This window comes from Orcinus orca, chromosome 6 (genome assembly GCF_937001465.1).
Source record: "Orcinus orca chromosome 6, mOrcOrc1.1, whole genome shotgun sequence".
In the NCBI taxonomy this organism is placed as follows: domain Eukaryota; kingdom Metazoa; phylum Chordata; class Mammalia; order Artiodactyla; family Delphinidae; genus Orcinus; species Orcinus orca.
In genome coordinates, this window is record NC_064564.1 from 68,821,726 (window position 1) to 68,834,486 (window position 12,761).

The following is a 12,761-nucleotide window of genomic DNA, read 5'->3' on the forward strand; positions in this document are numbered from 1 at the left end:
TGATTTCTTCATGTTCCTCTCTCAATTTTACAAATGAGGGAAGGTGAGTTTCATTCTTTCTTCTGTCCCTCTTGGAACAGAAAAATAAATATAAACAAACAAGAACTTGAAAAGCCTGTTGGGGCCAACTGTTTCAAACATGCTCTGCATGAAATATCAACAGTTTCCATCACAAGATACAGAAAGTGTGAGTTTACTGTAATTATGTTTAGATGAGACCATTTGAAAGCAAATAACCCACAGGGTATTTTGTAAACATACTTGAGTTATTCCTGCCCCTGGTATATACTGAACTCAAATTCTTCCAGTGCACAGTTGTCACCCAGCTCAGTGAGAGATGATTCCGTTTTAGCACTGGAGATAGAAAAGAAAAAAAAATGTTTTTTCTATTACAAATGGCCCATAATTTCCCTGAGGAGTGGTTATAAATGTTTGGCTCAACTCTTCAAATTAAAGCAGTTAGGAAGTATTTTAACAACCGCTAGATGAAGGAGCTAGCAATGATATTATGAGTGTGGACAAGAATGTGAGGGCTGAGAGAAAATGGAAATAAGAGATTTGACTTTGTCAAGGTGAGCGATGTTATCTTGAGTAAAAAGCTAACATGGTCTGCCCACCGGAGGTGGGAAAGGTGTTGGGTTACTGGCAGAGTGGCTTTGGCCATGACCCATAGGGCAGAGACATTTCTCCTCTGGGTTCCCGCCACAAAGAGGCATTTCCATATAACCCTGCGTTGCTGGGAAACCTTTCCTATTGTTTCTCTCATTCCTTCTCTCTGCCTTAGTATAGCAATTTCTGAAAAAGCACAAAGACAGTCAGTAAGCAGGGAAGTAAAACTAGCGGATACCTGAGTGATCTTCCAGGTGGCAAAAGACCAGAAATAGAATTCAGAATAGAAAAGAGGAAGTAAACTTGAACCAAAGCAGGCCCAAAGACAAGCATAAATGAAATACCCCATCTCTCTTAAACTTTGTGGGGAAGTAAGGACCATTTTACATGCAAAGCCTGGGAAGATGAGAAATAACTTTATGATTCAATCAAACTGAAAAAGATAGGCCTACTCCTTTGGCACGGACACAAGTGAGATATTTATCAACCATGCGTCCTTTTGCAATGTACCATATTCCTCAGCCTCAGTTTCACCATCTGTGCCTGCAAGGATTAGATGAGATTTATATGTTATAAAGGATTTACATGTTAGTTTCTTAGCACACTGCCTGACACAGAGAAATCACTCTATAACTCCCCTTCCTTCCTTCCTCCCTCCCTCCCTCCCTCCCTCCTTCTTTCCTTCCTTCCTTCCTTCTCCAAATCCATACTGGAACAAGGAAAGCCAAGAGAAATGCGGTTTGGGCTTTTAATCTACAACCTTCTCCTTTATTCTCTTCTAAGGGCACCATGAATTTATCCCTGAAGCCAATCCCTGAAAGAGGTCAGTTCTCCCAGCAAGACCCCAATTGCTGCTGCGTGGTTGTCTCAGGAAAGGGTACTGGTCCTTCCTTCCCCAGTGGGGGAAGCCAGTGCACAGCCCAGTGTCCCGACTGGGCTCATCAACCAGGGGGAAACAAGTGCAGCAAAGAAATCAGATCCGAGTCAGGGGTGCTCAGCGATGAAGTAGAAACACCAGAGGTTGAAATCAGGGGCAGATGGGGAAATGCATCAGGCAGCCTCTACCTGTTGCTCAGACCCCCAGCCCATTCTCAACGTTCCAGGGAGCAGCCTTTCTCCTGCTACTTACCTTTCTAGAGCTAAAGGCAACTGTTGACGTCGTAAATTCAGTGGCTTCTTAATTTTCAACAAGAAAATTGAGGTTAAGAGATTTATGATTGCCCGAAGTCACATGGTCAGAATGTTTTTTTAATAACAAAAGAAAAAAAGAGGAAAACAAGCTTGTCATCCAAAGCAACGCTCCCTACTGACCAGAATTTTCTCTACTGAACTGTGCTCTCCATCAGGCCCTGATAAAGAATCATCTTTGTTTCTAACAGTAAAGAGAGAGCCAACAACTTGCAGACAGTGTGTTATTCTTGTAAATTTCATCTTTTCACTCAATAGAGTAAGAATTATGCTTGTGTAGGTGAGCATGATAAAAGAGACCGCCCAGTGGCCTTCTGGTTCTAGTCACGCATGTCTGTAGGGTCCCAAACGGGCACAGAATTTATCCCATGTCACTGAAATGAGATATTCATGAGGGACTACATATAACGGTGAGGGCAAGGTTGAAGGAACAAATAAGGGTGGGGAGACACCCAGAGACCAGCAGGCATGGGCACCTCAGGGGCTGAAGAGGAGGAGATAATGTCACTGGAGCCCCTTGAGATGCAGGGCCTGTCACAGAGGGAGGGCGGCAGCTAGCGCACCACTCTCCACCTGTTACCGGAGCCTCCCACTGACCTAGCCCATTTGGAAGCCAGAAGGCCCGGAACCACAGGTAATGCAGTTAGTGGCCAGTGGCAATTAACCAGGAAGGGCCATCTCCAGGACAGTGACAGAGACACCCTGGCTACGGACGTTGGGAGCTAGGGAGCCTTCTCTAAAGGAGTCTCAGATACCGCAGGGGCTGCTGGGGTACAGCTAGAGCAGTGGCAAAAATAAGGTAGACTTCAGGTAGGCCACTAGAAGTGGGAAAGGGGCACCAGAAAAAGGTCAGGAATGGGATGGTCCCTGAAAGAGAAATCAGCAAGAAGCCACACAAAGAGAGATGCTCTTCCCAGCAGTAATCCCTACAGTGTGATATCGAGAAGCATTATGCAGGAGATTAAGGTGCCTTAGAGACGCGGCCAGGAAGCAGACTGCTTGAAAGGATGTCGTGTAAAATAAGCCTCATACTCAGAACCGTAAGGAGTTATGGACGAGTATAGAAATGGGGAGAGGGATGCTGCAGCTCCAAGTGCAAACAGAAGGGCAGCAGGCCGCCCAGGGGAGGAAAGGAGGACTGGACATATGCGAGACGAGAGGCTCCAGCTTTGTCCAGAACAGGGAGTGGTCCTGCATAACATGAAAAAGGAAGAGAGGAACTGCAGCTGTTGGCGGTTGAGCACTGCTAACCTGGTGACCCAGGCAAAGAAGGGTGCTTCATCTGTTGCCATCTCATTGAAAATTTCATCTTCCCAACACTAAAGAAGATATTGTTAACCTCACTTGACAGATAAAGAAACAGAAATAGGCGAGCTTACTGGTTAAGAGCAAAGGTGCTGAAGGCACATTCCCTGGGTTCCAGTCTTTGCTGTGTGACCTTAGGCAAGTTACTTAACCCCTCTGTGCCTAACTTTTTCATCTGTGAAATGAAGTTAATAATATCAACCTCATAGCATACTCTTAAATACTTAAAAATACTTGTAAGTTAATACTTGCAGGTGTGAATACCTGATCAGTGACTGACACAGACATTTAACAAACGCTAGTTGTGGGCACTGTGTACTTCCTAAATGCACAGAGGAGCCTGGAATTGATTCCAGATTTTTTGAACCCCAAATTCAAATGTTCTTACCACTCTGCCATGCTGCCACCCTGTCCCAAGTGGCACAGAGTTCCCAGGGAATACAGGGGCCTCTGTTCATGGAATCTCAGCCTCATGGAATCTCCTTCAGACCTTCCAGCTCTCCCAGCTCCAATCCTAAATTCCTCAAGGAACCTTGGGATTATTCTGGTTCCCAGGACGCTCAGTTATGCAGAGGAGGGGGCTTACTGATTGGTACAACCTGGAGAAGCTCAAGGTGATAGAAGAAGAAGTGTCAAAAGCAGTACCTGGCTTGGAAGTATCTACCAATCTCTGTTGGGCCTGAGTCTGTCCGTGCGCACAGCCGCCTTATGTGGGACTTAGTCTCAGAAGCTCCATCCTCTGGCAAAAGTGAACGCACTCCCTCCCACTCTCTCAGAGCCTGTTTGCCTCCTGGCATCTCCGGCCAAAGACATCTGTTGTCCTTTTGCTCCCCTCGCTGTGGCTCCACGAGGACCTGCAGCGCCCCCTCAACTGAGTGAGTCCAGGACTTGAGGCATGTTCTGCCCCTTTCACTCCAATCTGTACCACGAGCCTTGAGCGCCTGTTCTTTTACCACAAACCGAACTACAAGACTGGAAGTGCCCTGGCTTTGCAAGTTATACAACGAAAGTCTCTGATAAACTCTCACAGTAGCTGCAGCACAGGCCATAGACTGAAAGTTTGTTTCTCCCCAGAATTCGTATGTTGAAGTCTAAATCCTCAATGTGATGGTATTTAGAGGAGGGGCATTTGGGAGGTAATTAGATCATAATGGGACGAGTGCCTTTGTTAAAAGAGGAGAGAAAGGTTTTCCCCCCAACCCCCTCTCTGCCAGGTGAGAATGAGAAAACAGTCGTCTACAAACCAGGCGGAGGGCTTTCACCAGCACTAGGTCTTCTGCTGGTACCCTGATCTGGAACAGCCCAGCCTCCAGAACTGTGAGAAGTAAATGCCAATTCTTTTCAAGTCACCCAGACTGTACTTGGTTTTGTCCTAAAATATTTTCTGGAAAAGAGACAAATAAATTATGACTCAAGAACCTTTCTAGCCTTCAGAATCAGTGATTCTTCACCATTAACAACCCCTAAACATCAACTAATATAAACAGTTAAGAAAATAATCTATGGGAAGAAGGGAGTATGTATGATATTTACTGGTGTTATCCAGAAAACGTCACCGTGTTTGCAATGAGGAATCCCTTTGCTGTTCAAATGCCCACAAGAAAGTGATTTGTCCCACCAGTCTCAGAAAATGGGGATCCCGTAACCATCCCAGAAAGGCTGTGGTCAGCAGAGAAAGCTGAGCACAGCAAAGAGAGGCTGCAGGCTGGGACAGGAGAGTGACTGGAGAGAGACAGCTGCAGGGCCGTGCTCACCAGGGTTAACAGCTAAGGGAAACGGACAGCGTTTTGCAGGACAAGCTAGAGAGCATCAAAGCCCTCTTTGTAAATCATCTGCTGAAGACTCCCCTTGGAAACGGTTCAAAAGCAGAAACTCAGGAGCAATGGCCTTAAAACCAGCCAAAGAGGGCTACGCCCTTGCCTTTGAGAAACAAGAACCAAACAGAGCAGCCAAAAGAATGTTAGCAAAATCTGGGACAAGAAAAGTGCAGGCAAAGCTAGAGAAGTGACCATTGCTTTAACCCCTTTAGTAAAGAGGTGCTATAATTTAATATCAGAATCTACTGTATAGTTAGTATTCACTCCAATAAACAAACATTCTATGTTGCTCTCTAATCAGAGTGGAGATTCTGCCATCCTTTATACAATTTTTAAAAATAATGGTAAGAATAGCTTTTCAAATTTATGAATGTTTCATAGGTACCAGGTACTGCAGTAAGTGCTTCAAAGCCTATCTCATTTCTCAACAGGACCCTAGGAAGCGGGTACCATCGTTATTCCTAATTCATGGAGAAGGAAAGTTGGACTCAGAGAGCTTAAAGAGCTCTTCTAGGTCACATAAAGGGGGACAGAACCAGGATCTGAACCCAGAGATATTGAAACTAACTACAAGAGCAGACACTTTCAAAAGCCAGTACAGATTATCTGGGGATCTTGTGAAAATTGCAGGCTCTCAGACCACACCCCCCGAGTTTCAGATTCAGTGGGATTGTGGTGGAGTCCAGGATCTCAAGCACCCCCCAGATGATTCTGGTGGGCGTGGTCTGGGAGCGCACTTTGCTGATGGCTTCACCAGACCATAACGCCTCTTTTGCTAATTTTCAAAAAGTTCCACATTAAAGATATCACTCCAGGTGTTATGTATGCATAGCTGGACTGGGCCAACCCCAGATGTCACAGTCAAGGTCAGGAATCCCAGAATGGGCCGATGCAGGTCAGCAGCTGCTACTCCTTGGAGAATGTTTCTCTCATGGCTTCTTTCTGCCTGGGTTGTTCAACATGAACGATACAGTATTTTCTCCCTTTACCTCATTGTACTGAACTTTGCTTTATTGTGCTTCATGGATATTGTGTGTTTTACAAACCAAAGGTTTGTGGCAACTCTGTGTTAAGCAAGTCTATGGGCACCATTTTTCCAACAACATTTGCTCAGTTCATGTCTCTGTCGTATTTTGGTAATTCTCACAACATTTCAAATATGTTCATTATTATTATATTTGTCATGATAATCTATGATCAGTGATGTTTGATATTACTGTTGTAATTGACTTGGGGTGCCACAAACCCCATCCAAATAAGATGGCAAACTTAATCAATAAATTGTGTTCTCACTGCTCCACCATTTCCACCATTCCACCATTTCTCTCCCTCTCCTCAAGTCTCCCCCTTCCCTAAGACACAGCAATCCTGAAGTAATAACCCTACAGTGGGCTCTGAGTGTTCAAGTGAAAGGAAGAGTTGTACATCTCTCATTTTAGATCAAAAGCTAGAAATGATTAAGCTTAGTGAGGAAGGTATATTGAAAGCTGAGACAGGATTAAAGCTAGGCCTCCTGGTGCCAAAGAGTTAGCCAAGTTACAGGTGCAAAGAAAAGTTCTTGAAGGATATTAAAAGTGCTACTCCATTGAAAACATGACTCATAAGAAAGTGAAACAGCCTTATTGCTAATATGGAGGACGTTTTAATGGTCTGGATAGAAGACCAAACCAGTCATAACATTCCCTTAAGCCAAAGCCTAATCCAGAGAAAGGCCCTAACTCTCTTCAATTCCATGAAGGCTGAAAGATGTGAGGAAGCTAGCAGAGGTTGTTCCATGAGGTTTAAGGAAAGAGGTCATCTCCATAACATAAAAGTGCCACATGAAGCAGCAAGTGCTGATGCAAAAGCTGCAGGAGATGATGCAGAAGATCTAGCTAAGATAATTCATGAAGGTGGTTACACTAAGCAACAGATTTTCAGTGCTGATGAAACAGCCTTGCATTGGAAGAAGATGCCATCTAGGACTTTCATAGCTAGAGAGGAGGAGTCAATGCCTGGCTTCAAAGCTTCAAAGGACAGGCTGACCCTCTTTTTTAGGGGCTAATGCAGCTGACAACTTTCAGTTGAAGTCACTGCTCATTGACCACTCTGAAAAATCCTAGCCCTTAAGAAAGATGCTACCTCTACTCTACCTGTGCTCTATAAATGGAACAACAAAGCCTGGATGACAGCACATGTGTTGACAACATGGTTTACTGAATATTTTAAGCCCACTGTTGAGAACAACGGCTCAGAAAAGATTTCTTTCAAATTATTACTGACATCTTGTCACCCAAGAGCTCTGATCAAGATGTACAACAAGATTAGCAACGTTTTCATGACTGCTAATACAACATCCATACTGTAGACCATGGATCAAGGAGTCATCTTGACTTTCAAGTCTTATTATTTAAGAAATAGATTTTATAAGGCTCTAGCTGCCATAGATAGTGATTTCTCTGATGCATCTGGACAAAGTACATTGAAAACCTCTGGCAAGGATTCACCGTTCTAGATGGTGAATTAAGAACGTTTGTGATTCATGGGAAGAGGTCAAAATATCAACATTAACAGGGATCTGGAAGAAGTTGACTCCAACTCTCATGGACGACTCTGAGGGGTTCAAGACTTCAGTGGAGGAAGTAACTGCAGATGTGGTGGAAAAAGCAAGAGAACTAGAATTAAAAGTGGAGCCTGAAGATGTGGCTGAATTGCTGCAATCTCAAGGTAAAATTTTAATGTATGAAGAGTTACTTCTTACGGATGAGCAAAGAAAGTGGTTTCTTAAAATGGAATCTACTCCTAATGAAGGTGCTATGAAGATTGTTGAAATAACAACAAATGATTTAGAATAGTACATAAACTTAGTTGATAAAGCAGCAGCAGAGTTTGAGAGGACTGAGTCCAACTTTGAAAGAATTTTTAATTACTGTGGATAAGTCAAAGGAAATCTACAGATTTGGTGCAATCCCTCTCAAATTGCCAATGGCATTTTTCACAGAGCCAGAAAAAAATTTTTTTTAATTTGTATGGTGACACAAAAGACCCCAAATAGCCAAAGCGATCTTGAGAAAGAAAAATGGAGCTAGAGGAATCAGGCTCTCTAGCTTCAGACTATACTACAAAGCTACATTAGTCAAATTAGAATGACACTGGCACATAAAGAAAAATATAGATCAATGGAACAGGATAGAAAGTCTACAAATAAACCCATGCACCTATGGTCAATTAATCCAGGACAAAAGAGGCAAGAATATACAATGGAGAAAAGACACTGTCTTCAATAAATGGTGCTGGGATAACCAGACAGCTACATGTAAAAGAATGAAATTAGAACACTCTGTAACACCATACACAAAAATAAACTCAAGATGGATTAAAAACCTAAATGTAAGACCAGATACTATAAAATTCCTAGAGGAAAACATAGGTAGGACTCTCTGATATGAATCACAGTAATATCTTTTTGGATCCATCTCCTAGGGTAATGGAAATAAAAACAAAAATAAACAAATGGAACCTAATTAAAAGCTTTTGTACAGCAAAGGAAACCATAAAGAAAAATGAAAAGACAACCTACAGAATGGGAGAAAATATTTGCAAACAATGCAACCGACAGGGATTAATCTCCAAAATATACAAACAGCTCAATAGCAAAACAACACACACACACAAAAAAAATCAAAAAATGGGCAGAAAACCTAAATAGACATTTCTCCAAAGAAGACACACAGATGACCAAAAGGCACATTAAAAGATGCTCAACATCACTAATTAGAAAAATGCAAATCAAAACTACAATGAGGTATCACCTCACACCAGTCAGAATGGCCATGATCATAAACTCTACAAACAATAAATACTGGAGAGGGTGTGGAGGAAAGGGAACCCTCTTGTACTGTTGGTGGGAATGTAAATTGATACAGCCACTATGAGGAACAGTATGGAGTTTCCTTAAAAAACTAAAAATAGAACTACCATATGATCCAGTGATCCCACTCCTGGGCGTACATCTAGAGAAAACCATAATTAGAAAAGATGCATGCACCCTAGTGTTTACTGCAACATATTTACAATAGCCAAGACATGAAAGCAATCTAAATGTCCATCAACAGGTGAATGGATAAAGAAGATGTGGTGCATATATACAATGGAATACTAATTAGCCATAAAAAAGAATGAAATGATGCCATCTGCAGCAACATGGATGGACCTAGAGATTATCATACTAAGTGAAGTCAAAGACAAATATCATATGATATCACTTATATGTGGAATCTAAAAAAAAATGATACAAATGAACTTATTTACAAAACAGAAAACAGATACAGAAAACAAACTTATGGTTACCAAAGGGGAGCTGTTGAGGGGAGGGATAAATTAGGAATTTGGGAGTAACATATACACACTACTATATATAAGATAGATAATCAACAAGGACCTACTATGTAGCACAGGGAACTCTACTCAATATTTTGTAACAACCTATATGGGAAAAGAATCTGAAAAGGAATATATAGATATATATAGTGTTAACATAACTTTTGTATGCACTGAGAAAAATGACTCACTTTACTCACTTTACTGCAATATTCACTTTATTGCAGTGGTCTGGAACCGAACCCGTCATATCTTCAAGGCATGCCAGTATTTCAAAAGAGAAGGCAGCAGAAACCATTACAGAAGAGATAGCTACTAAAACCATAAGAAGGATTAAGAAAACATATAATCTCACTCCAACTTGCTCTCTTCCTATTCAGCAAAATGAATCCAAGCACTGAAAGTTTCAACTCGAAGACTTCAAGAGTCTCCACACCACCGTCCCTTTTATTTTACATTTAATAAGATTTTTAAACTAAAAGTCAAACACACATTAGGATGTAAGGTTATTTTTAAATGTATGAATCTTGATCAATATAGCCAGTTCAAGAAATGACTTAATGTCAAATGGGACTATTTTATCTTATTGGGAACAGGGTTTTGTGGTTTGATTTTGTTGCTTTGTTTTGGCTGGGAACTCTGTCTGAAGATTATCTACTTTTTCCTAACAGAGTTTTATTTCTTAGTAGGTTTCTCATACCAATGTTACCACTGATTCTGTATTACTTTAGAAAATGGATTTTCTAAGTAAAATTTATCCAGAATTTGCTATAACCTCTTGCTAATGCTTTTTATTAACTGCAAAAGTTACAACTGATAAAACTGACATGACTTTACTGAAATGATATATTTTTCCAACTTCCCTACAATGAACATGGTACCCTTTATCTAAAGCTAATAAAATGCTTATCTAATATCTCTATATTGCTAGCTTAACAGTGCCACCTATTATTAGTCACATTGAGTTTTAGAATGAGTTTATTAAATACTGTTCTTTGGCAACAATTTTGACTTGTCATAAAAAGTTAAGTTTCTTCATGCTGCATAAGGAAAATGGTGTAAGAGGTCACAGAATTATAAGCTTCTCTCTACTGACATCCTCCAATCCGTGCAGCACAGTGTAATCACTCCTGCATTTCTAGAATAATGTTTTCTAAAGTCTCTTTTTGTTGCACTTCAAAAAGTGCTGCTTAATGACAGAAGACGGCACTAAAAAGCCATTTTTCCTCTATGCATTCTGTAGTATTAAAGCCAGTATTTTTACCATCATAAGTTACAATTTTCACTTTATCCACTTTAATAAGCTCTGTCATCTCTCTGAATTCAGCCTCACTCCATACAGAAGTCCACACGTTATCACAGAATGTGTACATATGTGCAGAGCCTCTGGAATGTTGACTCTGTCCCTGAGTGTCGGTGCCAGAGCTCAATTTTTAGCCTTATCACACTGAAGTGGGACTTGAAGGGTGAGTTGGGGATGATCTATTAAGACGGTAGGAACTTATCTGCACCCTCCTGAAGACTGTTTCCTAAAGTGCATTTCTGTATAACTGATATGCTACCACTTAAGAGAAAGAAATTCTTGAAGTCCTGTGGGACAGAGCAACACAGCCATGACTCAACAGGAGGTGCCTGCTTTCCCCAATGGCCCCTTCAGCAGCCCCAGAGACTGCAGAGCTGGGTCAGTGACCCAGAAGTACTCACAGAACCTGGCAGTGAAACCACACCAGGAAGCAAGGAGACCTCCACCATTGTCTTTAAAACAAGACAAATCTCACAGTCCCCAAGCATTAGAATGATAAAGCCTATGCAGTTCTTTTGGCAAATGAAGTAGAGAACATACACAGCTTTCTTTTCTGTAGTGGCTAGAATGACCACTTTACACTTAAAAAAAAAAAAAAAAAAAAAAGTTTTTCAGATTTTTAAATGTTTAAAATAATATGGATTAGGGGAACTCCCAGCCTCTTTATAAAACAGCAGTGTTCGTCAAACACCAAGTTACATAAATTTGGTGGGCCACGCAAGAACTAAGAAGCTGATACTTTTATGTAAATCTGTAGGTAATCGATGGGTGAAGAAACTTGGAATACTCTAAAAGCTGATGATTGGGACAAAAAAGATATCAAACTTATTCAGAATCTAAGAACATCATGCTTCTTGACGTAATTTAGAATTTTAAAACTGAAAAGGGCTTAAAAGAGCATCTAATAAAACCTCTTTATTTCACAGACGAGGAAACTAGTTTATGGTTGGCCCAAAGTCTTATGGTTTCTTTTTCTGCTTTATCATTCAGCGAAGTTTACATTCAAGCAGAGCAAAGACCTTGTTAGAGATTTTCATTTGATAAGCTGGCATCTTGAAACCGAGAGTGAAGAATCTGATTTTAACACAGATGACACCTAAAGGCCAACAGATTTTGAAAATGGAAACTACAATGCCAAAGTACAGGGTGAGAAGTAAGATCAGAGCTGGGCTGTTTTACAGTGATCATAAGTGAACTGGCAGGAAATCCGCATTTCGGTGACAAATAAAATCATCCTTAGAATGCATGGAATGTTGGGCCAGAGAGAAACCTTAGGACTCATCTAGCTTAAGCCCCTCTGCACAGATGAGGAAACTGAGGGTCAGAGAGTGAAAGTTACTCACTTATCCACATTCACACAGCTCGTTCAGAGCAGAGTCAGGCCTAGCATTCAGGGGGCCCATGACCGTTCCGTCAAGTCAAGCTGCCTTGCAGAACCCATATTAAGGTGCCGATTCTGAGACCTGAAAAAAAAGAGGTCAGATCTTAAGGATGTGAAAGCAAGCAGCAGAGGATGTCTTTGGTTTTTTATATACTCTTTCCAGATCTTTAAACATATGAAAGCCAGGGTCAGTGAGTCACAGGTTAATAACAGGAGTGGACTTTGTGATAGGGAAGGGAAGGCAATACAGAACTGGGGAGAGAAAATAAAGAATCTCAGCTTCCCATTCCTCACTCAAGATAGTGACAAAGCTCCCGATGGAGGCAGTGTACTCAGTATGAATTTGCAACAGTAAAGCTGTGATTGCAGTAAGTGCCTTATTTCTATTTATTTGAAATAAAACATCTATCCAAAAGTAAGGCCCCATTTCTACCATTATCTGGGCTCCTACCCATGGCTACGCAAAGGTCTCCAGGGGTTTTTCGACATCAAAAAATTTTTACAGATGCCCCCTCTGTCCATCTCTCCGTACTCGTTGTTGTTGGGATGGCTCCTGCCCAAACCCCCAGGATTCCTAGCAATCAAGGGACTCCGCTACATCAGTGCCCTTGGGGCCTGGGAATCATTGCTAAGCTGCCTGGGGGCAACAATGCCTGGGATACACCAGCTACCATCCTCTGGAGTTCCACCCCTTCCACATCCTGTCTTTATTTAAAATATTGATATTTGTTCATCATGGATTTTTTTGCATTAATTTTTACTTTTTAAAATATTGCAATAAAATATAATTACCTTGATT

At 41.4% G+C, this 12,761-nt stretch overlaps 1 pseudogene; it reads right to left on the reverse strand.

Moving 5' to 3' along the window:
• Nucleotides 1-10,468: 10,468 nt before the first annotated feature.
• LOC101285201 (transcription initiation factor IIA subunit 2-like) lies at nucleotides 10,469-12,417 on the reverse strand (annotated as a pseudogene).
• Between the last annotated feature and the right edge of the window lie 344 nt (nucleotides 12,418-12,761).